At 43.5% G+C, this 27059-nt stretch overlaps 1 protein-coding gene and 1 pseudogene across 9 annotated transcripts in view; one reads left to right on the top strand and one right to left on the bottom strand.

Annotated features, from left to right (window-relative positions):
* The window catches only part of prom1a (prominin 1a), a 154028-nt gene extending 127350 nt beyond the window's left edge, over positions 1 to 26678 (bottom strand). For 7 of the 9 annotated variants that reach the window (XM_078401136.1, XM_078401157.1, XM_078401175.1 and 4 more), the window contains exon 1: positions 26563 to 26677. The gene's annotated coding sequence lies outside the window, so the exon portion shown is untranslated. Of the gene's footprint in view, positions 1 to 26322; positions 26410 to 26562 lie in introns of those variants that run through there. The other 2 variants (XM_078401098.1, XM_078401109.1) reach the window with 2 other exon arrangements.
* Positions 3947 to 5628, top strand: LOC144591913 (general transcription factor II-I repeat domain-containing protein 2A pseudogene; annotated as a pseudogene).
* Positions 26679 to 27059: the final 381 nt, after the last annotated feature.

The raw sequence follows: 27059 nt of genomic DNA, 5'->3' as shown, positions 1-27059 counted from the left end.
CAAAACATTGCCACTGCCCTCGGTGGCAGAGAATTCCACAAATTCACAACTCTCTGGGTGAAAAAGTTTTTTCTCACCTCAGTCTTAAATGGCCTCCCCTTTATTCTAAGACTGTGGCCCCTGGTTCTGGACTCGCCCAACATTGGGAACATTTGTCCTGCATCTAGCTTGTCCAGTCCTTTTATAATTTTCTGTTTCTATAAGATCCCCTCTCATCCTTCTAAACTCCAGTGAATACAAGCCTAGTCTTTTCAATCTTTCTTCATACGTCAGTCCCGCCATCCCAGGGATCAATCCCATGAACCTACACTGCACTGCCTCAATTACAAGGATGTCCTTCCTCAAATTAGGAGACCAAAACTGTACACAATACTCCAGATGTGGTCTTACCAGGGCCCTATACAACTGCAGAAGAACCTCTTTACTTCTATACTGAAATCCTCTTGTTATATCCCATTAGCTTTCTTCACTGCCTGCTGTACCTGCACGCCAGCTTTCAGTGACTGGTGTACAAGGACACCCAGGTCTCGCTGCACCTCCCCCTTACCCAACCTAACTCCATTGAGATAATAATCTGCCTCCTTGTTTTTGCCGCCAAAGTGGATAACCTCACATTTATCTATTTTACATTGCATCTGCCACGCATCTGCCCAATCACTCAACCTGTCCAGGTCACCATGCAACCTCCTAACATCCTCTTCACAGTTTACACTGCCACCCAGCTTTGTGTCATCCACAAACTTGCTAGTGTTGCTTCTAATTCCCTCTTCCAAATCATTAATATATATGGTAAACAGTTGCGGCCCCAACACCGAGCCTTGCGGCACTCCACTCGCCACTGTCTGCCATTCTGAAAAAGACCCGTTTACTCCTACTCTTTGCTTCCTGTCTGCCAAACAATTTTCTATCCATGTCAACACCCTACCCCCAATACCATGTGCTCTAATTTTGGTCACCAATCTCCCGTGCGGGACCTTATCAAAGGCTTTCTGGAAGTCTAGATACACTACATCCACTGGCCCCCCTTCATCCATTTTACTTGTCACGTCCTCAAAAAATTCCAGAAGATTAGTCAAGCATCATTTCCCTTTCATAAATCCATGCTGACTTGGACTTATCCTTTTACTGCTATCTAAATGCACCGTTATTACCTCTTTAATAATTGACTCCAGCATCTTCCCCACCACCGATGTCAGGGTAACTGGTCTATAATTCCCCGTTTTCTCTCTCGCTCCTTTCTTGATAAGTGGGATAACATTTTCTATCCTCCAATCCACAGGAACTGATCCTGAATCTATTGAACATTGGAAAATGATCACCAATGCGTCCACTATTTCTAGAGCCACCTCCCTGAGGACCCTTGAATGCAGACCATCAGGCCCAGGGGATTTATCATCCTTCAGTCCCATCAGTCTACCCAACACTATTTCTCGCCTAATGAAAATTTCTTTCAGTTCCTCTATCCCCCTAGATCCTGTCCTCCAGTACATCTGGGAGATTGTTTGTGTCTTCCTTAGTGAAGACAGATCCGAAGTACCTGTTCAACTCTTCTGCCATTTCGTACAAGTTTGTAGGTTAATTGGCTTGGTAAGAATGTAAATTGCCCTTAATATATGTAGGATAGTGTTAATGTGCAGGGATCATTGGTCGGCGTGGACAGGATGGGCCCAAGGGCCTGTTTCCATGCTGCACCTCTAAACTAAACCTAAAATACATATTCTTCCATTAGGATCTTTCAGGCATCCTCACATTATTAAAATTGCCTCACTGGTGGCATTCATGCCTTCAGTTACCAAAACTCCTTGCCTGAATTGCCTCCTTAATACTCTCCAATCGTTGCACCCTCACTTCCCCTTTAAGAAGTTCCTTAAAACACAATTAAATGGTCATATGCCCCACTATCACCTTGCAGTTCCTTCACAAACTGTTTGTGAAACAGCGAGCTCTTCCCACATCCACAGTCCTATGAAAATACAAGTTATTGAGTACATTACCCATGCGAATAGAGATGATTCAATCAGTTCAACTAAACAGCTGCTCTATGCAGCCAAAGGAAATGATGAAGGCCTGTGGCTGGGTATCATGAGCGAGTCCACAGTGGATCATTGCTGAGATAGAAGCCAACTTGTTCTAACAATATTGCTTGCGACTTTTTCCAATATTGCTTGCAACATTTTACAGAAATCGTAAAAAAGTTGAGCTTAGCATTGACAGGTCAGAATATAGAGAGAACATAACCAGAAAAGGAAGATTGGAGATAAAATAGTAATAGAGTAAACAAATAACTCAAACGCCAGGAACAAAGAGGCGGCTGCTGATAATGATAGATATTGCAGTCAATCACAAGTATTGACCTCCCCACATCAAAGGGATGTACAGGAAGAGCTTCCTCAAAAAGACCACACCACAGTCACACTCATCTTGCTGCTACTAGCGGGAAGGTACAGGAGCCAAAGAATAATGACCTCAGGGGTCAGGAACCCCGGATAAATAATCCCCTCCAGGAACTCCCGGATAAATAATCCCCTCCAGGGATAAATAAAGTTCTATCGTATCATAACAGCTCTTTCCCAATAACCATCAGGATCCTGTACCACACTGCACAACATCAACCACAACCCTATCTCAGCAACAATCTACGATGAACTTGGTTTTGGTTACACTAGGTACTTTGGTTCTGCACTATTATGGTTTGGTTACCAATTAGTAATTTATTGTATTATTGATTATCACATATTTATTTATTGTGCTATTGTATTAATAAACCTGCAAAGCTGCAGCAAACAATAATTTCATCGTTTCATTCCTGGTACATTTGGCAATTAAAGGCCATTGACTCCAGTGTTAACGTCGGGCAATTTGAAGAGATTATGTCAATTGTATTTCTAAATGCAAGGATAATACCAGCACAATGTCAGCAGGTATGACAGTCTGGAGTACAATTCCTTTCAACAGCTATAGTTTGAACCAAAGGGGACTGAAGATAGGTCTAGTGCAGGGGTGTCAAAACAACCGGCCCGCGGGCCGCATCCGGCCCGCGAAGGAGTCCAATCCGGCCCGCGGGATGCTTTGGGGGAACAAAAAGTATATTCATGACCATTTATTATGTATCTGTACAACAGCCGCTCTCTCTCGTCACTCTCTCTCCAACCACTGTCTGTGCCATAGACAATAGGTGCAGGAGGAGGCCATTCGGCCCTGCGAGCCAGCACCGCCATTCAATGTGATCATAGCTGATCATTCTCAATCAGTACCCCATTCCTGCCTTCTCCCCATACCCCCCGACTCCGCTATCCTTAAGAGCTCTATCTAGTTCTCTCTCTTGGATGCATTCAGAGAATTGGCCTCCACTGCCTTCTGAGGCAGAGAATTCCACAGAATTCCACAGCCGGCAGCTTGTTGTGTGTACTTAGAAAACAATAGGCGGCAGTTAACCACCCGCTGTGCATATGCACCTAACGCCATGCACTGTAGACCAATAGGGCCCCACTTACATTGGCAGACACAGTATAAACACAGAGTACTCAGGTAAGTAACACCTGTAGCAAGGCTGAGATTGATTACTGCTGTGGTTCAAAATGCTTTCCAAGAAAAGAAAAGTTGACATCGAAGGTCGGATATTCAACGATAATTGGAAAGATCTTTTTTTCTTCTGCGAGGTCAACGGCAAACCTGTGTGTCTGATATGCTCGCAACAAGTGGCTGTGGCAAAAGAGTACAATATCAAACGACACTATGAAACGTCACACGGTGAAAAATATGACAAGTACGCAGGACAACTCAAAACGCAAAAGGTAAACGAGCTTGAAGCAGCTCTGAAAAAACAGCAGTGTTCACCAAAAGTCGAGAGACTCATGATGGAACTGTCAAGGCCAGCTATATTATTGCCAACAAATTAGCTGCTGCGTCAAAGCCATACTCAGAGGGGGAATTCATCAATGCACGCATGCTGTCGGCGGCTGAGCTGGTGTGCCCTGAGAAGAGACAGGCTTTTTGTAATTACAGCTTGTCAAGAAATACTATGGCAGAGAGAATCAGGGACCTTGCAGGAGATTTGAACAGTCAACTAAAAGACAAAGTGAAGTCATCTACTGCAATTGATGAGAGCACCGACGTGATAAAATATTCAATTGGGAATATTTATTTTGTGGTGTTGATGACCGTCACCGAGGAGTTTGTGGAGATAACAGTATAACAGTATAACAGAGCTTTATTTGTCATTCGGTACCGAACGAAACTACATAACAGTCATACAAAAAAAAAAGAACACAAGACACATAACCCCAACACAAACGTCCATCACAGTGACTCCAAACACCCCCTCACTGTGATGGAGGCAACAAAACTTCCACTCTCTGCCCCACGCCCACGGACAGACAGCTCGTCCCCGACCGACCCGCACAGTCCCCGCAAGGGGGTGGAAGTCCCCGCGGCCGAATCGCACTGGGTGCTGAAACGTCTCGCGGCCGAGCCGGGTGATGAAAGGCCCCGCGACCAAGCCTTGCGCAGCTAAGTCCCGCGGCCGAGCCGCACCGGGCGATGTTAAGTCCCGCGGCCGAGCCGCACCAGCGATGAAAAGTCCCGCGGCCGAGCTGCACCGGGCGATGTAAAGTCCCGCGGCCGAGCCGCACCGGGCGATGTTAGGCCCCGCAGCCGAGCTGCACCGGGCACTGTTAAGTCCAGCGGCCGAGCCGCACCAGCGATGTAAAGTCCCGCGGCCAAGCCGCACCAGCGATGTAAAGTCCCGCGGCCAAGCCGCACCGGGCGATGTAAAGTCCAGCGGCCGAGCCGCACCGGGCGATGTTAGGCCCCGCAGCCGAGCCGCACCGCGCGCCGTGAGGAAGAGAAAAGTTTCCCCCACCCCCCCCCCCCACCCCCCACACATACACAACCAAAAAAAATACAAAAACCATCCCAACACCGACACACAACAAAAAAAAAAGGAAAAAAGACGAACAGACTGCTAGCGAGCCGCAGCCGTTAGGCGCCGCCACTTCCGCTACAAACATCACAGCGCCGAACGATGTTTTCTCCAGCCTCGTCGAGGCCTTGGACAGACTGGGGGTTGACTGGAGTCACGCTGTCAGCGTGAGAACAGATGGAGCACCGTCCATGGTCGGGAAAAAGGCAGGTGTTGTTGCGAAACTCAGAGAAAGTTCAGACAGAGAATTCAGAGCAGGAATTCTGGAATTTTCACTGTATTATACACCGAGGCGTTATGTAGCAGGAGCTTGAAAATGAACAATGTCATGGATGTAGTAATAAAAACAGTTAATTTTATTAGAGCCAAGGGACTCAACCATCGGCAATTTGACACTTTTTTTGTCCAAAAGTAATTTTGGACACAGCCTACCCTACCACACTGAAGTCCGCTGATTGAGCAGAGGGGATGTGCTCAAACATCTTTTTCAATTACTTGCGGAAATTGGACTATTCATGAACGAGAAAGGGAAGCCAGTGGCAGAGTTGGATGACCCAGACTGGCTTCATGATCTTGCATTGTTGGTGGAAACAGAGCACTTAAATGTGCTTAATGTCAACATGCAGGGCCGCAACAAACTTGTTACGGAATACTACAACAGCATTCGTGCCTTTCAAAATCATAACTGCCCAGAAACAAGTCCCTGATGTTGACAGGCTGGTTAAAGCCAAGAGATGTCAGGTGTCTAGAAGCACCAAGTGAAAAATGAATGACACTGTTCGATGCAATGCGACTTGTAAGCAAAATGCATTATGAAAGGTAAGAATAGGATGGCAGAGTATTATCTGAACGGTGTCAAGTTAGGAAAAGGGACGTACAACGAGATCTGGGTGTCCTAGTGCATCAGTCACTGAAAGGAAGCATGCAGGTACAGCAGGCAGTGAAGAAAGCCAATGGAATGTTGGCCTTCATAACAAGAGGAGTTGAGCATAGGAGCAAAGAGGTTCTTCTGCAGTTGTACAAGGCCCTAGTGAGACCGCACCTGGAGTACTGTGTGCAGTTTTGGTCTCCAAATTTGAGGAAGGATATTCTTGCTATTGAGGGCGTGCAGGGTAGGTTTACTAGGTTAATTCCCGGAATGGCGGGACTGTCATATGGTGCAAGACTGGTGCGACTAGGCTTGTATACACTGGAATTTAGACGGATGAGAGGGAATCCTATCGAAAGGTATAAGATTATTAAGGGGTTGGACGCGTTAGAGGCAGGAAACATGTTCCCAATGTTGGTGGAATCCAGAACAAGGGGCAACAGTTTAAGAATAAGGGGTAGGCCATTTAGAACTGAGATGAGGAAAAACTTTTTCAGTCAGAGAGTTGTGAATCTGTGGAATTCTCTGCCTCAGAAGGCAGTGGAGGCCAATTCTCTGAATGCATTCAAGAGAGAGCTAGATAGAGCTCTTAAGGATATCGGAGTCAGGGGGTATGGGGAGAAGGCAGGAACGGGGTACTGATTGAGAATGATCAGCCATGATCACATTGAATGGTGGTGCTGGCTCGAAGGGCCGAATGGCCTCCTCCTGCACCTATTGTCTATTGAAATATTGAGTGTCATAGTATTGTGATTCATTCGTTTTCTGACTGTTCTATTATCGTAAATGTGATCACTTCAATAAAAATTAGAGGCTAACTGTGTTCATTGCCTGAGTTTGATTGCTGGAAGCAGGCAAATAAAAATTAGGTGCAGTTGTGTAGCCTACATTTACAATTTCTTTCCTTAGGTCTACATTTGTGCCTGCTAATGTTCGATTTCAAATTGTTTATTAATGGTGTTGCTCCCGAAACAATCTTAGCCAAAATATCATTGTTTTTTCTCTCTCTCTCTCATCACAACTTTCTTGTAGCCTACGACTGTAAGTTAATACTAATCATAAAAGTAATGCTTGCTAGGCAATCTTCTTCATAAGAAACAAAATTCGTAAAGTGAAACACTTTGTAGTTATAGCAGAGACTGAGACACATGAGAGCAGGTTGCAAAAATGAAGGCACCGAAAGCTATGGGAGCAGATGCGCTCATACTTGCACAACCACATGAAGATGCATTTTGCCCATTCCGGCCCGGGACCTAAAATGAGTTTAATACTACCCCTGGCCCAGTGGAATACATTTGTTAGGCAGGAATTAAAGCGAGAGAGTGAAGTGGATAAAACTAGCGTGAATGGGTGATTGAAGGTCGGTGTGCACTCGGTGGACCAAGGGGGGCCATTTTTCCATGCTGTATCTCTAACCCAAGGACTTTGCTCCCATCATGTTAATCCCCACCAGCTCTCACTGGCTCACAAGGTAAATAGCAGAGTGAAAATCAGAATGAACTGGTCACTCACTTTTAATTGTAGGTACCAAGGTAACGCAACACAGATCAAAAAAAGTTCATATCGTTACCATGAACACATTGTTTTGAGAGAAATCACATGCAGAAACAAGGGAATATCATGCATCTATGCAGACAGATGGTTTCATTTGAAGAAAGACAATTAAAGTTGGCAAACTATCTTTTTCCCCCCCTTACCTGCTTTTGAATCATCCATAAATACTAATCTACACACAAATCAAATTGAAAGGAATTGCTCTCAAGAACTTCAGTCCCTTGTTCCAAACCTCTCATCCCACAATGTAGCGATTTGTGCTAAGACCTCGCCATCTCCTTGTTCCATCCTATCCCCCCCTGTCAAATCCCTCCCCACCTACGTCCAAAACACCTCACATGCTCTCCCATCTCCTCGATAACTTCCTTTTTCCAGGCCCCCACTCCCTCATCTTTACCATGGATGTCCAGTCACTCTACACTTCCATCCCCCACAAGGATGGTCTTGAAGCCCTCCGTTTCTTCCTCGACCGTAGAACTAGCCAATCCCCATCTACTAACACTCTCCTCCGCCTAGCAGAGCTGGTTCTTACCCTTAACAACTTCTCCTTCGACTCCTCCCACTTCCTCCAAACCAGAGGCATAGCTATGTGCACTCTCATGGGCCCTAGCTACGCCTGCCTCTTTGTCGGGTACGTCGAACAATCCCTGTTCCGGATGTACACTGGCCCCATCCCCGAACTCTACCTCCGCTACATCGACGACTGCATTGGTGCTACCTCTTGTACCCATGCAGAACTCACTGACTTCATACACTTCACTTCCAATTTCCATCCTGCCCTTAAATATACTTGGACTATCTCCGACATCTCCCTCCCGTTTCTGGACCTCACCATCTCCATCACAGGAGACAGACTAGTGACTGACATCTACTATAAACCCACTGACTCGCACAGCTATCTGGACTACACTTCTTCCCACCCTGTCTCCTGCAAAAAAGCTGTCCCCTACTCCCAATTCCTCTGTCTACGTCGCATCTATGCCTGGGATGAGGCGTTTCACACAAGGGCATCAGAGATGTCCTCATTCTTCAGGAAACTGGGCTTCCCCTCTTCCATTATAGATGAGGCTCTCACTAGGGCCTCTTCTACATCCCGCAGCCCCGCTCTTGCTCCCCCTCCCCCCATTCGTAACAAGGACAGAATCCCCCTCGTTCTCACCTTCCACCCCACCAGCCAGCGTATCCAACAAATCATCCTCCAACATTTCCGTCACCTACAACGGGACCCCACCACTGGCCACATCTTCCCATCCCCTCCTCTTTCTGCGTTCCGCAGAGACCGTTCCCTCCGTAACTCCCTGGTCCACTCGACCCTTCCTACACCAAACCACCCCATCCCGGGCACTTTCCCCTGCAACCGCAGGAGATGCAACACCTGACCCTTTACCTCCCCCCTCAACTCCATCCAAGGACCCAAACAGTCTTTCCAGGTGAGACAGAGATTCACCTGCACCTCCTCCAACCTCATCTATTGTATCCACTGCTCTAGATGTCAACTTCTTTACATCAGCGAATCCAAACGCAGGCTCGGCAATCGTTTCGCTCAACAACTTTGCTCAGTCTGCCTTAACCAACCTGATCTCCCGGTGGCTGAGCACTTCAACTCCCCCTCCCACTCCCAGTCTGACCTTTCTGTCATGGGCCTCCTCCAGTGCCATAGTGAGGCCCACCAGAAATTGGAGGAACAGCACCTCATATTTCGCTTGGGCAGCTTACAGCCCAGGGTTATGAACATTGACCTCCAACTTTAGATAGTTCCTCTGTCCCTCTCTCCCCCCCCCCCCCCTTCTTCCTCCCCAGTTCTCCCTCTAACATCCTGTCTCCACCTATATCCTTTCTTTGTCCCGCCCCCCTGACATCGGTCTGAAGAAGGGTCTCGACCCGAAACGTCACCCATTCCTTCTCTCCTGAGATGCTGCCTGACCTGCTGAGTTACTCCAGCATTTTGTGAATTAACATTCCCATGTAACAACGGGATTACAGAATGAGTTAAACATATCAGCAATATTGGAACACCAATGAATTGCAGTATGATGGAATGGGTTCAATACATTTTCATTTTAGTCATGATTCAGCCTTAACATCTTAAACCCTAACAAAACAGGATAAAACCCTGAAACTGAGCTCTGAAAGCAGTGGGATAAGACAAAAAGCTGGAGTAACTCAGCAGGTTAGATCATAACTTCTGCCTTCCCATCGTCTGAGCAATATATACAGATGACCCAACAGAGAAATCATAAAGGGAAACAAAGATTTTCATAAATAAAGACAAGCTCAACTTAGTTTTTCAGAATACCGATAAAATGGGATTAATCTCAAAGGACAATGCAACCTGGATGATGAAATCACCAATGCTTCACATTAATTGAAAAGGCAAATTACTTAAATGCAATGTACAATTCCAGCAAAATTTCTATGCAATGACCTCGACTAATGATGCCAAAATAGTAACATCACGCATAAAGGAACAAAAGTGAAGACATTATAAACAACTGTCATTGACAATGAGCCAAAAGCAAAATGATTGTCAGTATCCATCTTCAGCAACGCTATTTGTACTAAGTACGAATACACAAATTTTCATAAGAGGTATCAGTCGAAGGTATCACAAAAAGTTGGAGTAACTCGGCAGGTCAGGCAGCATCTCAGGACAGAAGGAATGGGTGACGTTTCGGGTCGAGACCCTTCTTCAGACTGATGTCAGGGGGGCAGGACAAAGAATGTAGTTGGAGACAGGAAGACAGTGGGAGAACTGGGAAGAGGGAGGGGAAAGAGAGGGACAGAGGAGCTATCTAAAGTTAAAGAAGTCAATGTTCATACCGCTGGGGTGTAAGCTGCCCAAGCAAAATATGAGGTACTGTTCCTCCAATTTCCGGTGGGCCTCACTATGACAATGGAGGAGGTCCATGACAGAAAGGTCAGACTGGGAGTGGGAGTTGAAGTGCTGAGCCACCGGGAGATCAGGTTGGTTAAGGCGGACTGAGCGAAGGTGTTGAGAAAAACGATAGCCGAGCCTGCATTTGGTCTCATCGTTGTAGAGAAGTTGACATCTGGAACAGCGGACACAATAGATGAGGTTGGAGGAGGTGCCTCATCTGGAAGGACAGTTTGGGTCCTTGGATGGAGTCGAGGGGGGAGGTAAAGAAACAGGTGTAGCATTTCCTGCAGTTGCAGGGGAAAGTACCTGGGGAGGAGGTGGTTTGGGTGGGAAGGGACGAGTGGACCAAGGAGTTAAGGAGGGAACAGTCTCTGCAGAAAGGGGAGGAGATGGGAAGATGTGGCCAGTAGTGGGATCCCGTTGGAGATGACAGATGGATTTGCAAGTAACAATTCAATTGCAGTGTTATCTGTATTGTGCAACTGCAAAACTATTGATCTGTGAACAACGATTGTTAGAATAGTAGGAGGGTTGGTAGTGTTACTGCTCCAAAAACTGCATTGATTGCACCTCAAAATAATTGGTTTTATTTCGACGATACAGAAATTCAGATGTACAATTGCTCAAATGCAAAGAAAACATGTTTTACAAAAGGAAAATCAACACTGTACCTCTTAGCCAATTCTAAACCTCAGTTTTAAGTTCCAAGGAGAAACTCAAGAGCATTTATTTGATCTATCTGAGAATTCACTATGGCTAGGTGCTCAATTTGCTTGATGTTGTTTACTTTCCATTAGAAAGGATGCTCAACAAAAAAATATATAAATAGTGAAATCCTTACTGCAAAGGTTTTTTAAAGTCAATAGCAAGCACCAGTGTTGTCTGCAATCTCTTCCTCTACAATTTCACCTATTTCCAGATCAAATACTGATATTCTTTCCATGAACTACAGCATCTAGATTCTCAGGAACAATTTTAAATCAATGAAGTCAGAAGGGTACCTCAAACACCAGACGTATGATGCATCCTGATGATTTTCATTTTAATGAGCTTTTGCTCAAATGGCCTTCAACTTATTTTAACATATCACAGATGTTGTTGGTAGACACAAAATGTTGGAGTAATTCAGCGGGTCATGCAGCATCTCAGGAGAGAAGGAATGGGTGATGTTTCAGGTCGAGACCCATCTACTGACCCGAAACGTTTACCTCATTCCTTCTCTCCTGAAATGCTGCCTGACCCGCTGAGTTACTCCAGCATCTTGTGTCTACCTTCGATTTCAACCAGCATCTGCAGTTTTTTTTTTCCTACAGATGTTGTTATAATCCTTCACAAGTGAAGAAAGCTGAAACATTATCAGACTCTGGCATCCTGTTGCAAGTTTAGAATTATCCAATAATTACTTTATACTTAATACAAAGTGGAGTGAAAAAAATGGTGCTAAGATTTGAGCTCAGAGGAATCGGAAGCATTTTTGGGAGTACCGGGAAAGGTGCGCAATCAAAGTTAGGTTGGAGGACGCTAAGACTGGCAAGAAATTTGCAACATGCAATTGCTTATTCATAATGTCAGGCTATAAAAAAAGCTTCTTCCACTCAATACATATAACGATAAAAAAACTGTCAACATTCTTTGAGATACACAAAAATCCCAGATTAGAAGCTGTGCAACCAAGTAGAGGTCAACCATTCAAATCAAATACAAGCAATTCAGCAGTTTTGCCAGAGATAAAGAACAACAAATGAAAGATATGCCATGCAAATTGGAGGAACAGTATCTCATATTTCGCTTGAGCAGCTTACAGCTCAATGGTATGAATTCGATTTCTCTCACTTCAGGTAGTCCTGGCATTCCCTCTCTCTCTCTCTCTGGAGTGAGTTCTCAGCTAATGACTCCTCTTCAGTTTGGAAGGGCTTGCAAGAAATCACCAGATACAAGAGGAAAACCCCACGCTCCTTGGACAATCATCAGCTGACCAACGACCTGAACGAGTTCTACTGCAGGTTCGAGAAACAGAAACATAACCCTGGGACCTCCTCCCCCCCAACCCCAATCACCACTTCACACGTACCCAAAGACTGACTTCAGTTTGCAAAGACTGGATCCGTCCCCACCCACTCCTCCCCAAGCAGCAATTCACACCTACTCAGAGACTGGCTGGAGTTTGCAAAGACTGGCCAAAGTGACACAGCGTCCTGATGCCATCGCAACAACCTGGAGCTCAATGCTCTCAAGACAGTGGAACTAATTGTAGACTTTCAAAGAGATCCCCCTCCCCTCCCCCACTCACCATCAACAACACCATAGTCACATCTGTGGAGTCATTCAAGTTCCTTGGAACCATCATCTCCGGGGACCTTAAATGGGGGGCCACCATCGACTCCACATTCAAAAAGGCCCAACCGAGCTCTACCGGCACGGTGGCGCAGCGGTAGAGTTGCTGCTTTACAGCGAATGCAGCGCCGGAGACTCAGGTTCGATCCTGACTACGGGTGCTGCACTGTAAGGAGTTTGTACGTTCTCCCCGTGACCTGCGTGGGTTTTCTCCGAGATCTTCGGTTTCCTCCCACACTCCAAAGACGTACAGGTATGTATGTTAATTGGCTGGGTAAATGTAAAAATTGTCCCTAGTGGGTGTAGGATAGTGTTAATGTACAGGGATCACTGGGCGGCACGGACTTGGAGGGCCGAAAAGGCCTGTTTCCGGCTGTATATATATATGATGATATGATAGAGGATGTACTTCCTGAGGCAACTGAAGAAACACAATCTGCCACAGGCAATGATCGTCCAATTCTATACTGCTATCATTGAGTCCATCCTCACCTTCCCCATCATGGTCTGGTTTGGCTCAGCCACCAAGCACGACGTCCGGAGGCTGCAACGGATCTTTCGAAAAGCTGAGAAGGTTGTTGGCTGCAACCTTCCCCCCATTGACGAACTGTACACTGCAAGGGCCAGGAAGTGAGCGGGCAAGATCATCTCTGATCCCTCTCACCCTGGCCACAAACTCTTCGAAGTACTTCCCTCTGGAAGGCGACTCCGGACTGTCAAAGCAGCCACAACCAGACATAAAAACAGCTTTTTTTCCACAAGTGATAGTTCTACTCAATAACCAAAGTCTGTAGTCTCTTTTTTGCTCTGGTTTATTTTCACCCACATGTTTAATGGTGTATCCTTATTGTTTTGATGTGTTTATGCTTTATTCTTAATTGTTAACTGTATGTTTGTGTTGTCATTGGTATGTTTTCGATGCATAGAAAATATTCACAAAACCATCTCCCATTTTGATAACAACTGGAAAATAATCTGGCAAAATAGTGTGAAGTTAAAGGAAACACATGATACTGCTCTGATCTTGAGCAAAACAAAATGTTGGAGGAACTCAGTAGGTCAGGCAGCATCTGTGGAGGGAATAGGTAAGTGACATTTCAGGTCGGGACCATTCTTAAATTAAAGATTTCAATTCTGATCATATTACAATCACTTTGAGCTTCATCTGTGCATGACCTGAGCTAATATCTTCACTGGAAAGAAACTCCCATGGGACAGGAGTGTAAACTAAGTGCAGAGGATATGAAGCTGGGAGAGAATGGACAAATATGCAGAAAGCAAAGCCAAACAAAGGGTTGGAAGAAGCTGAAAAAGGAAACCAGAGCAGAGGGTGGTATTAAAAGTAAGATTCCAACAAACAAACGCTTAGGAATCAGGATTAGATATGGCAATTAAAACATTCCAAATCAGAAATTAATTGATTAATTAATGCGGAGTGGAGTGCTACACCACCTACATTAAAAAATTGGCTCAAGGTCAGACAAGTCTGTGAACTTAATGTTCCTGCTTGTAACATTTTCAGAAGGACAGAAAGCAGAAGTGACCTAGAATGTTAAACAAAGTATCTTGTTGCTGCACTGAAGGAGAATGCTGCAGAGTTAAGATGGAAAATATATTGGGATAAAAAGGCAGTGTTCACAGGGTAAAACCTTTGAAAAATGTAATGTCAGCTTCGAGATTGCTGCAGTACAAGCACAAATGGCATGACTTCGCCTCACTTCATATTCCTATTCACACTATTCAGTTATGGAATATGAAATGGGGTGATTAATGAGGGGAGAACCATTTGGCAGAAGCCAGACAGCAAGGTGCAATATAAAAATTTTAAAAACATGCAAGCCTTCCAAAATGTTAGCAGATCAACAGAGGGCCGACAAATTTAGCAGTGTTGGAGAAATTGAATTTGTGCAAGCAAACACCTTCCTACTGTGGCAATAAGTCCAGTCATCTCATGATGATGATTCAATGTCTTCCAACTTCACCACCAACATCCAACTTGCCTTCAAATTCACTTGGACAATCTGACACCTCAATCTCTATCCTTGATCTCAGTCTCCCTTTCACAGAACAGCCAAATGATCCATTTTCAAGGATTGACAACAAACCCACCAGCTCCGACAGTTACCTTGATGACACATCCTCCCACTCTGTCTATTGCAAGAATGCCACCCCTTTCATGCAGTTTCTCCATCTCTGCCATTTGGTGATCATGATTGAATCACAAGTTGTTTTGGTAACAAACACTCAGGAGCAAAGGCAGCTGTAGTATGGTACACATTGCCCAGTCCATTTCGGGTACCGAAATCCCCAAAGGGCTCGACAGGAAGTACTGCCTTTAAATAAAAAGCAGATCAAAATTAAATCAGATCCTCATATCTTGTTCTCATCTCACCACTTGCATTAAGAAGTGGTGCAGAGATCATTGATTATTGTGCATTTATGTATTTATTATTGTGCTAATGGACCTGTAAAGCTGAAGCAAGAACTTTATAGTTCCATTAAGAGTACAAATGACAATTAAACACTGGGAGAGCTTGCTCAGAAACCGGAGCTAGTTTTTTTGCTCCCATCCCAACACTAGCATTAAGTGCTTTTAATGTCAGTACGATTAAAAACAGATGCTCGTGGCCAACTAACTTTCCGGCAAAATCTAAAACGTGTGCATTTTTAATGAACAAATACAAGTACCTATATGCATCATCAACTTCCTGTAGATTGTAAAAGGAAAACTGCATCAGGCACTTGGCTCTACTATTTTGCTGCACTGTCAATGATGCCACTTGGATGGCCATAAAAAAATACACATCAGATGCATTCCCAATAGGTTCTTTCAAAACTTGCACAAAAAGTCTTCAAGCTATTGTTCAAGCCTGCATAAAGGCAGCATTTTATTTTTTAAGTTTTAAAATGAATAAGAGTTTAAAATTAAAACAACTTTAAAATTAAAATCAAAAAGCTACCCCATGGGGTAAAATCAAAAAGCTACCCCACACAACCTTGCAATTGCAAGCAGTCAAAGGCCTCCTCACACAAAGCCAATACAACACCACCATTTTGAGCATGTATTTGCAAAGTATAATGGTCATATTATATGCAGTACCACATGAAAGTCAGATCAAGTTATAATGGTGTGCAGTGCAAGACTTACCCACAAAGCTAACAGCGGGGAAACCAAATTCTCGATTTCTGTTCGATGAGTATTGAAAAAGCAATGATAATACCTTGAAGCAGGGCTAAAATTTAGATAGTAAATCATAAATTATCATAATTGCACCCAACACACATTGCTCTTCTAGAGCCAAAAGCGATGTCAAACTCATCCCAATTTATGCACAGACCTCAAATTAAACTGCCGCTCTTACATGCCAGGATAAGGCTATAGAACATCAAACAATACAGGAATAAGCCTTTTGGTCCACCGTACATTTAAGTTAATCCTACCAGCCTTTGGGGCAGCTCACTTGTAGATACCTTCTATCTGTGATGGACCATAGAAAATAGGTGCAGGAGTAGGCCTTTCAGCCCTTTGAGCCAGCACCACCATTCAATATGATCATGGCTGATCATCCAAAATCAGTACTCCGTTCCTGCTTTTTCTCCATGTCCCTTGATTCTGTTAGCCCCAAGAGCTAAATCTAACTCTTTCTTGAAAACCTCCAGTGAATTGGCCACCACTGCCCTCTGTGGCAGAGAATTCCACAGATTCACAACTCTCTGGGTAAAAAAGGTTTTGCCTCATCTCAGTCCTAAACGGCCTACCCCTTATTCTTAAACTGTGACCCCTGGTTCTGGACTTCCCCAACATCAGGAACATTTTTCCTGCATCAACCCCGTCCAATCCTCTAAGAATTTTATATGTTTCTATAAGATCCCCTCTCATCCTTCTAGATTCCAGTGAATACAAGTCGACCCATTCTTTCCTCATATGTCAGCCCCGCCATCCCGGGAATTAACCTGGTGAAACTACACTGCACTCCCTCAACAGCAGGAATTGATAGACCAAGCAGTGACGATCACATTTTATAAGCTTCATTCGTGAGTGGTCTCATCTGCTTCTATCACCTCCCCTAGCAGTGTCAGACACACATTGCAAATGACAAGCTGTTTTGCAAAAATATTAAATGCAAAACCCTACGTACACTGGTCTATTTCATCTCACCAAGTAATGATTCTGTAACATCCATTTGAAAGTGTACCCTTTTACTAGCTTCCATAAACCCATACCATATCTCAGGGTTTGAAAGACCAAACTAAGCTTCAGGATTCACCCAATTCTGTTTACTGAACACTTTAATAAAAATCACCCTCAACAATGCACAAATCCCAGTTTTTCTTCACGGTTCATGATCCTTACACCTGCCATTTTTCCAATTGCTCTTTTCATCCCCTTGGTAAATGGTGCGCATGCTCCACAAGGGGTGGAAAAATAAAGATCAACATGGCATTACAACTTTGAGATCTGTTCAGGTGCAAAATTAAAACTTAAACCAAGCACACCTACAATTCAAGTCCAGTTTCACAAAATCTTGTTATCTGACCATCCCCAACAAGGAACTTCAATATTTTACTTCCCAAATCAATCTTTTTAAAAAAGATTCTTAAAATCATTCAATCTTTCTCAGCAAGTCCACATTTTAATATTGCTCCCCTAGCAGTTACATTTACAACTTATTTTCCCCTCATTCTAAGAATCCAAGGAGGAAGACGATAAAGGCTATTTCACATTCTCAGGTTGACCAAACCTTCTCAATAAAAGACAATGAAGGAAATGCACCAAATAGTTTAGTCAGTGAAATCCAAAAGTAAAGAGTCTGTTTATCTGCTGTTGAGTGTTGGCCAGCACATATAGAGAACATCCCTGCCCTTTGAAATATGCTGAAGGATGGCTTGCATCCAGGAAAGGCTTTAGTTTACATCACATCCAAAAACTCCTTTAGTAGTGCAGTGTGAGCCAAGATTGTGTGTTCGATCTTTGAAATTGACTTAAACTTACAGCCATCCAATTCATTAGCAAGAATACCAGTGATCTAATGTTCATGCGGGCAATTTAAATAAACATCTTTGCCCCCAACACATTCAAATTCAACAAAATGGAGCTTTATCATCAATTAATTCATGATGCATGCAACATGTGAACATTCATAGTTCACAGGTACAATTTTCTCTATTTTGCACACAATATTTTTGCTGCCAGACTTTAGTGCTTAGTGTTTCAGATAGTTGATACTCTGGAACTAAAGCCAACAAGTAAACCCACTCTTTACATTGTTCCAATCCAAACTGAAGCATCTCTCTCCAAGCAATGTTTTGTGCGACCGAACCAAAAACAGGCATCTCGTGCAAATTTCACAAGATAAATTAATTGAAAAGCCCACCTCTTTTTCACCTCAAAACTCTTCAATCACATACAAAGCAGAAATACGTGCTCATTTTTAAAGCATAAAATGAAAGTCAAAGATAGAGGGGTTATTGGAACATTATTCTGATTTGAAGTATTTAATAAGTGGATGGTTTACAAAAGCACAGATAATCAAGATTGGATCGGCTACATTTTATTTTAATCGGGATTTATTTTTAACAGATGCATCACAGCTTGGTTTGGGAACAGCTCCAGGCCATCACACAAACGTGAAACATTAGCAAATATGACACATTACGCATTTCATGGAGTAGAGCTTTACTTGATATTTTAAACTTGTTTCTTGATGATCGTTACAACTACTCATTTTTCATACAACTCAAAAATCAATGCAGAATACACAACTGGGAAAGAAGCCACTTTTCATTCATAAATCTCAGCTACAGGTGCTCTTCACAACGCAACATCCAAGAATGATAAGCAAAACATAGAGGTCAACTTTCTGTTGACATTCATTATTTTATTATTTTTACAAAATAACAGTTGTGGTCAGTTGTTCCAACAATCCAGAAATCGCCAAACTTCTATCCAAAACGCTACAGCAGAATCGAATCATTACTTAATGAAATAGAAACATAGAAAATAGGAGCAAGAGAAGTCCATTTAGCCCTTTGAGCCAGCACCGTCATTCATTGTGATCATGGCTGATCATCCACAATCAATAACCTGTGCCTACCGTCTCCCCATATCCCTTGATTCCACTAGCCCCTAGAGCTCTATCTAACTCTCTTTTGAATTCATCCAGTGAATTGGCTTCCACTGTCCCCTGTGGCAGATAATTCCACAACTCTCTGGGTGAAAAAGCTTCTCACCTCAGTTTTAAATGGCCTCCCCTTTATTCTTAGACTGTGGCTCCCGGTTCTGGACTCTCCCAATATTGGAAACATTTTTCCTGCATCTAGCTTGTCCAGTCCTTTTATAATTTTATACGTCTCTATAAGATCCCCTCTCATCCTTCTAAACTCCAGTGAATACAAGCCCAGTCTTTCCAAACTTTCCTCATATGACAGTCCCGCCATCCCTGGGATTAACCTCGTGAACCTACGCAGCGCTGGCTCAATAGCAAGGATGTCCTTCCTCAAATTAGGAGACCAAAACTGCACACAATACTCCAGATGTGGTCTCACCAGGGCCCTAAACAACAGCAGAAGGATCTCAAATCCTCTCGTTATGAAGGCCAACATGCCATTAGCTTTCTTCACTGCCTGTTGTACCTGCACGCTTACTTTCAGTGACTGGTGTACAAGGACACCCAGGTCTCGTTGCACTTCCCTTTACCTAATCTGACACCATTGAGATAATAATCGCCTCCTTGTTTTTGCCGGCAAAGTGGATAACCTCACATTTATCTACATTAAACTTCATCTGCCATGCATCTACCCACTCACTCAACCTGTCCAAGTCACCCTGCAATCTCCTAACATCCTCTTCGCAGTTCACACTGCCACTCAGCTTTGTGTCATCTGCAAACTTGCTAGTGTTACTTCTAATTCCATCATCCAAATCATTAATATATGCTGATGTTGAAAGACCCGAAACACCCAATGACCCCAGGTTACGTCACTGATGATGTGTTCAGGAGCATCAAGAGATGTATTTTATCAATCGGCCCTAGCACCAAACCTTGCATTACTTCACTCGCCACTGTCTGCCATTCTGAAAAGTACCCGTTTATTCCTACTCTTTGCTTCCTGTCTGCCAACCAATTTTCTATCCATGCTAACACCCTACCCCCAAAACCATGTGCTTTAATTTTGCCCACTAATCTCCTGTGTGGAACCTTAAAGGCTTTCTGAAACTCCAGACACACCACATCCACTGGCTCTCCCTCATCCGTTTTATTTGGTACATCCTCAAAAAATTCCAGAAGATTAGTCAAGGAGGATTTCCCCTTCATAAATTCATGCTGACTTGAACCAATCCTTTTACCACTAAATGCACCGTTATTACCTCGTTAATAATTGACTCCAGCATCTTCCCCACCACCTCCTTTCTTGAAAGGTGGGATAACATTAGCTACCCTCCAATCCACAGGAACTGATCCTGAATCTATAGAACATTGGAAAATGATCACCAATGCGTTCACGATTTCTAGAGCCACCTCCTTGAGTACCCTGGGATGTAGATCATCAGGCCCTGGGGATTTATCAGCCTTCAGTCCCATCAGTCTACCCAATACTATTTCTCGCCTAATGCAAATTTCTTTCAGTTCCTCCGTCTCCCTAAATCCTCCGTCGTCTAGTACATCTGGGAGATCGGTTCTGTCTTCACTAAGGAAGACACACCAAAGTACCTGTTCAACTCTTCTGCCATTTCCTTATTACCCACAATAATTGCAGCTGTTTCTGCCTTCAAGGGACCCACATTTGGCTTTACTAATCTTTTTCTCTTAACAAACCTAAAGAAGCTTTTACTATCCTTCTTTATATTCATGGCCAGCTTACCCTCATACTTCATCTTTCACCTCGTATAGCCCTTTTTGTTACCTTCTGTTGTCCTTTGAAAGCCCCCCAATCCACTGGCTTCCCGCTACTCTTTGCTGTGTTATACATCTTTTCTTTTAGTTTTATTCCATCCCTAACTTCCCTTGTCAGCCACGGTTGCCTCTTGCTCCCCTTAGAATCTTTCTTCCTCTTTGGAATGAAATGATCCTGCATCTTCTGGATTATGCCCAGAAATTCCTGCCATTGCTGTTCCACCATCATTCCTTCTAGGATCCTTTTCCAGTTTACCTTGGCCAGCTCCTCTCTCATGCCTTCATAGTCCCCTTTGTTCAACTGCAACACTAATACTTCTGATTTAACCTTCTCCCTCTCAAATTGCAGATTAAAACTAATCATATTATGGTCACTACCTCCTAGCGGCTCCTTTACCTTGCGCGCTCCCCTGTTGAATCTGGTTCATTGGACAACACTAAATCCAGAATTGCCTTCTTTCTGGTAGGCTCCAGTACAAGCTGCTCTAAGAATCCATCTCGGAGGTACTCTACAAACTCCCTTTCTTGGGGTCCAGAACCAACCTGATTTTCCCGGACTATCTGCCTATTGAAATCTCCCCTAACTACAGTGGCATTACCTTTATTACAGGCCAATTTTAACTCCTGCTGCAACTTACAACCCTATATCCTGGCTACTGTTTAGGGGCCTGTAGATAACCCCCATTAGTGTCTTCTTACCTTTACAATTTCATCCACAGTGACTCTACATCGTCATCGACTGAATTTCATCCCTCACCAGAGCTACCCCACCTCCTCTGCCCACCCGTCTGTCCTTTCTATAGGACGTATAACCCTGAATATTCAGTTCCCAGTCCCCATCCTCCTGCAGCCATATCTCTGTGATACCCACAATGTAGAGGGAGTTTAACCATGAAGGCAACTAATTTTCCAGTTGTACAAGTTACCCATTTCCAGCTTGATCACACTCTCTGATTCTACTCATGCAGTTTAACTTTATTTTTAATTGAAAATAGATTGCAATTTAGCATGCATAATCCTTTACAATCACCAAATTTACAATGTTTCTCCTTCTTCTTAATGAAAGAAAAAAAACATCAAATCAGTGTGGCAACTCTCCCATGACTCATTCCATTTTCTGGCAACCCAGGAACTCTGCAGTTATAACTTAGACTATACTGTTCTGGTTTATCCATTCAAAAATTACATTTCGCTTTGCCGATTAGGAAGACACCAAAACATTGAAAGTCTCTCCTCTCTTTCAGTCTCAACTATACTATGCTGCATTATTCATTTTCCTTTATGCGTAGCATGTCACTGGATTAAATTACAAATAGCTTTATTCCACATACTTACACAGGTATTGTCAACTCATTTTGTAATCCGAATGGTGCCTTCTCCAATTCCACTACCCAGCCCAGCTGTATTATCCACAAATCTGACATCTTGGTGTTTCAGAATCCAGATTTTCATTTAATAACAGCAACAATCTCAGCACCAGGTTCTAAAGCACGCCATCTCAGCCATTCACCTCACATAACTAGTTTCTCATCCTCGAAAGTTTGTTGTCCATCCCACAACTCTGAATTGAAGTAATCTCTTACAGAGAACTATTAGTGAGCATTTTGTCACTGCAACAGGCCCACACTAACACCATTGCTAATCTGTCAGATTATCATTTGAAAAAACATCACAAAAGAAACAGTCATGAAAAATATACCGAAGTGCATGCATTTATAGATAATAAATCATTGAATGATGCGATATGATAGAACTTTATTTATTTCCAGGAGGGAAATTCATTGACTGATGAGATTGCCCAAACTAAACATCTTTATTAGCCAGATCCATAGGTTGGCTTCAGCATAAGTTTCAGCTTGTTCTCAACCTCCATGTCTATCCATTGCAGTTTGAAAATGAGAACGTCAGTTGACAGCACATCGCACCTCCAACTCTGCCAGTGAACTTCCAACAAAACAAGGGAAGCCTTTGCTAAAAAATAAGTGTACTATTTTAAAGAAAACTTCATGTAACTGGTTTGAACAGCACAATCAGAGAATACTAGAAATTAAATGGCATCTTCATTTTCAGATGTAATAGGATTCAAAAGAAATAGAACATGCCTTAATTTAAGCAAAGCCAAAAAACAGTACCACACAAAGGAGCAAGAATGGAGTTGTAGCGCTAATGTGTAAAAGACCAGCTACAACAGTCCATTGCTGTTACTGCGTCAGTGGACGAGTTGGAGGTGGTGCCGATAACCTTTTTATGCAGCAAAAAGCCAATTTAATCAATAAGCAGTCTATGAAGGAGCAAATAAAACAAAATACAACTTCTCCTAGTAAATGAACAGTTTCTCCAGAAAATTAGTGGGTGATGGAAATTTTCATATGCGACAGTCCCCGTTGGGGGTTTTTTTTCACCCCCACAACTTGGATTATTTTTTTTAATTCACTTGACATGATAACCATACCGCCACAGCCTTTGGCATCAAAAGCACACAAGACTGAAGAACAATTACTAAAAAAGTGAAGAGATAGAGGAAACTAGGTCTGCCATTTGTAGTACTCTTTGCATTCATGTACATCGGACTTTTGATGTTAGTATTATAGAAGCTCGCTCATAACTAAGGGTGCCCATAAGTCAGATGTACATAACCAATGAATTATGTGCATAAAATTGATCTACTTCTAATTGCAATCAGGGAACCAACCTTGATTGGCAGAGGAATTAATTTAAGAATACATTGCAATGAACAGCATTTAGATTGCAAAGATATGACCAGGAAAAAAAATCAAGGCTGGAAGTGAAAAATATTGCAAGGTACAATAAAGAGACACTTTATTCTTCAATGACTTTCGTTTTCCCGTAGCTATCTATTACAACACTTCTTCCTACCCTGCTTCCTGTAGACTATCCCCTACTCCCAATTCCTCCGTCTACGTCGCATCAGCTGCCAGGATGAGGTTTTCCATACCAAGTCATCGGAGATGCCCTCATTCTTTAGGAAACAGGGGTTCCCCCCCTTCCATTATAGATGAGGCTCTCACTAGGTATCCCACAGCTCCGCTCCTGCTCCCCCTCTCCCCCCATTCATAACAAGGACAGAGTCCCCCTTGTCCTCACCTTCCACCCCATCAGCCGTTGCATACAGCAAATAATTTTCCAACATTTTCGCCATCTCCAACAGGATTCCACCACTGGCCACATCTTCCCATCTCCACCTCTTTCTACTTTCCGCTGAGACCGTTCTCTCCGCAACTCCCTGAACAACTCGTCGCTTCCCACCCAAACCACCCCCTCTCCAGGTACTTTCCCCTGCAACTGCAGGATATGCAACACCTGTCCCTTTACCTCCCCCCCCCCCCCCCGACTCCATCCAAGGACCCCAACAGTCTTTTCAGGTGAGGCAGAGGTTCACTTGCACCTCTTCCAACCTCATCTACTGTCTCTGCTGTTCCAGGTGTCAACTTCTATATATTGGCGAGACCAAGCACAGGCTCGGCGATCGTTTCGTTGAACACCTTCGCTCAGTCTGCCTTAACCTACCTGATCTCACGGATGCTCAGCACTTTAACTCCCCCTCTCATTCCCAATCTGACCTTTCTGTCCTGGGCCTCCTCCATTGTCAGAGTGAGGCCCAGTGCAAATTGGAGGAACAGAACCTCATTTTGCTTGAGTAGCTTACACCCCAGCGGTATGAACATCGACTTCTCCAACTTCAAATAGCCCTTGCTTTCCTTTTCTCCATCCCATCCCCCTCCCCAGTTCTCCCACCAGTCTTACTGTCTCTGACTACATTCCATCTCTGTCCCGCCCACTCCCCTGACATCAGTCGAACGGGTTTCAACCTAAAACGTCACCCATTCCTCTCCAGAGATGCTGCCTGTCCCGCTGAGTTACTCCAGCATTTTGTGTCTACCTTCGATTTAAACCAGCATCTGCAGCTCTTTCCTACATAAAGAGACAATATGGCTATATTGAATAAATATATCAATGACAGAAGTAATAAGGAACATTAAACAAATGCGAAATGGAATCCAGATACGAGATGGTAAAGGATCAATCTCACTAACAAGGTTCTTTACAGATCACCTACCAAAAAATCCATGTCACCAAAATTGATTGCCTTGAACAGGCAACTATAAAATGGAATATAGTCCTTAATATGCATGTAATGTTTTCCTATACACAGATATTCTCTTGGAAGACATACCAAGTGTTTCCAGTATGTATAAAGAACTTCATGCTGCACTCTGTAATAGGGAATGAAAATGTGGGGACATCTAGGTGACAGCAAACATTAAACAATAAGTTTAATAACTGAAAACACAAGTACAATGAAAATGTCAGGGCAACAAATTAAAAGGAAAGCCAATTTGGTGAGACTGAAAATAGACAACATTGTCAACAATATTTATGGCAAAAACATCATACAACAGAACTAGAAATCTCAAAACCAACAGATCGATTCAAATTTCAACCCCTGCTATAGTTTCTCTCTTTACTGATGTGGAAGACACCATATCATGAGCAGCCAGTGCAGTTTTCCAAACTGGAAGTGTCGCAAATGAATTGCTGCATCACCAAATATAAATTGGGTCACTGCTTTGCTTAATACCCCAGTTCAGTTCTCAACTGTGGCCCCAAATGCTCAAACTTGAATTCTTCAACCCACTCTCAATGGCCTCTGCCTTTAGGCCTTTAAACTGTACCAATTATTCCCAGTGCAAGCTCCAAGAATCACCTCATCGTAGAATCTGGTCAATTCTAGCCCCAGGTCTTAACATTGAATTCAACAGTTTCAGATAACCAGCCTTTCCAGTTTGTAAGCAAACTAGTAAGTTCTGGTGAAATATTATCCAGCATGAAACATTAACTGTTTGATGTGGAAATCTTCAGATTAGATTCAGATTTGTAGCATCTACAGTGCTTTGTCCCTCCAATGTTGTCTTCCAATTTCATTTGGGTTTAAAAAATAAAAATTACTTCCAAACCCAATCCATCTTCATTTGTTTCCGATTTACATATGCTGAGGCAGGTCACAAACAAGCTTTGACAAACCTCCTTTTAGAAGCTTTTGGATAGTCACGTGGATATGCAGGGAATCGGGGTATATTGATCATGAACACAGAGATTAGTTTAACTTGACACCATATTCTGCACTGACATCGTGGGCTATGTCCTGCATCAGCCTCATTTTATCCCTGAAATTCCCACAGTACCTCCCACTATTCCTCCCCATTCTTTGCTACCTAAAAATGGTATTTCCAAGTTTGATTGGTTCCAATGAAAAGTCAATCTGAAACAGTACCAGTTTCTCTCTTCACTGATGTTTGCCTCAAAATTATTCCGGAATTTGACGACAGATAAAAAAACAAACAACGAGGGATTAACAACGAGCCTCCTTTTACCCAGAGTAATGGGAATATGGAACTCGCCGCCACGAAGTGGTGTGGGTGTGCTTTTATTAATTTAAGGAAATTCTACATAAACACTGGGAGGTATTCGAAGGTCACGGATGATGAAGTTAATGAATTTGAGGTGGCACAACTGGAACATATGTGCCAACTGGGCAGACTGAGCCAAATGACCCACTTCTGGGTTGTCGAATCTATCCAACACGTACTAACTGCGGGAATCGTCTAATCTCCGTAAATGACCTAGCTGCTGGGATTTCAGCCAATATTTCAGCACTCAAAAGTGAATTTTACCAGTAGTGTTAGAATGCTTCATTGCATTTGAGAATTTCCAACCTGAACACGCCACTTCTATAGTTAAATTGTAAATGCAAAATAAAATTGCAACACTGAAACTGCAACATTCAACAAATTATTGATTTGCGGACAACCGAGCTTCACCGGCATCGATTCTGGCTCTCGGGTGAACTCACCATCTATCTGTGTTTCTTTCTCTCATTTCATACTCACTCGACTTTTTATGCTGCAAACTAACAACGGTGCAAAACAGACCCTCCAACTAACTGCCTCCTAGCTGCCTCTCGATCCGAGACCCCGCAAGATTGCTTTTCAACTCCACTCTCTTCATTAAATCTTCTAAAATGGTCAGAAACAAAACTCCTGGGAAATCCTTGTGCAATGTAGGAAGAGCAGCCGCCGCGGATGATACTCACTCCCCAGCCAGCACGCCCTCCACCTGCCGGTCCGTCCGTCCGTCTATCCAGCCTCGCGCGCCCGGTGCCGAATTCCAATCTGCGCCGCGCACTCCCAGCACCGAATTCCAATCTGCGCCGCGCGCACCTCCGCGGACCCCACCGCCGGCGGGTGACGTCACACGCACAGCAGTCCACGAGGGTCCCAGGAGTGTAAAGGCTTCGAGTGTGAGAACCTTTCATTTGCACCGTGCCTTTCACGTCGCTTTTAAACATCTCTCTTAGCCTCCAGAGCAAATGAACTACTTTTTGAAATCTAAACATTGTTGCAATGTTGCAGAAAACAAGTTAGCGAAATTGTACACTCCAAGCTCGCACTAGAAGCACTCTGATAATGTCCCTCCGATAATGTAATTGTAATTTTTTTAATCAGCAAAGGTGATCGAAAGATCATTAATGGCTAGAACACCACCTGTTTCAACTTCCACACCTGCCTGCTGCACCTATACACAGAAACA

The sequence above is a fragment of the Rhinoraja longicauda genome, chromosome 1, assembly GCF_053455715.1.
Source record: "Rhinoraja longicauda isolate Sanriku21f chromosome 1, sRhiLon1.1, whole genome shotgun sequence".
Classification (NCBI taxonomy): Eukaryota; Metazoa; Chordata; class Chondrichthyes; order Rajiformes; family Arhynchobatidae; genus Rhinoraja; species Rhinoraja longicauda.
This window is presented reverse-complemented; position numbering and strand designations above follow the sequence as displayed.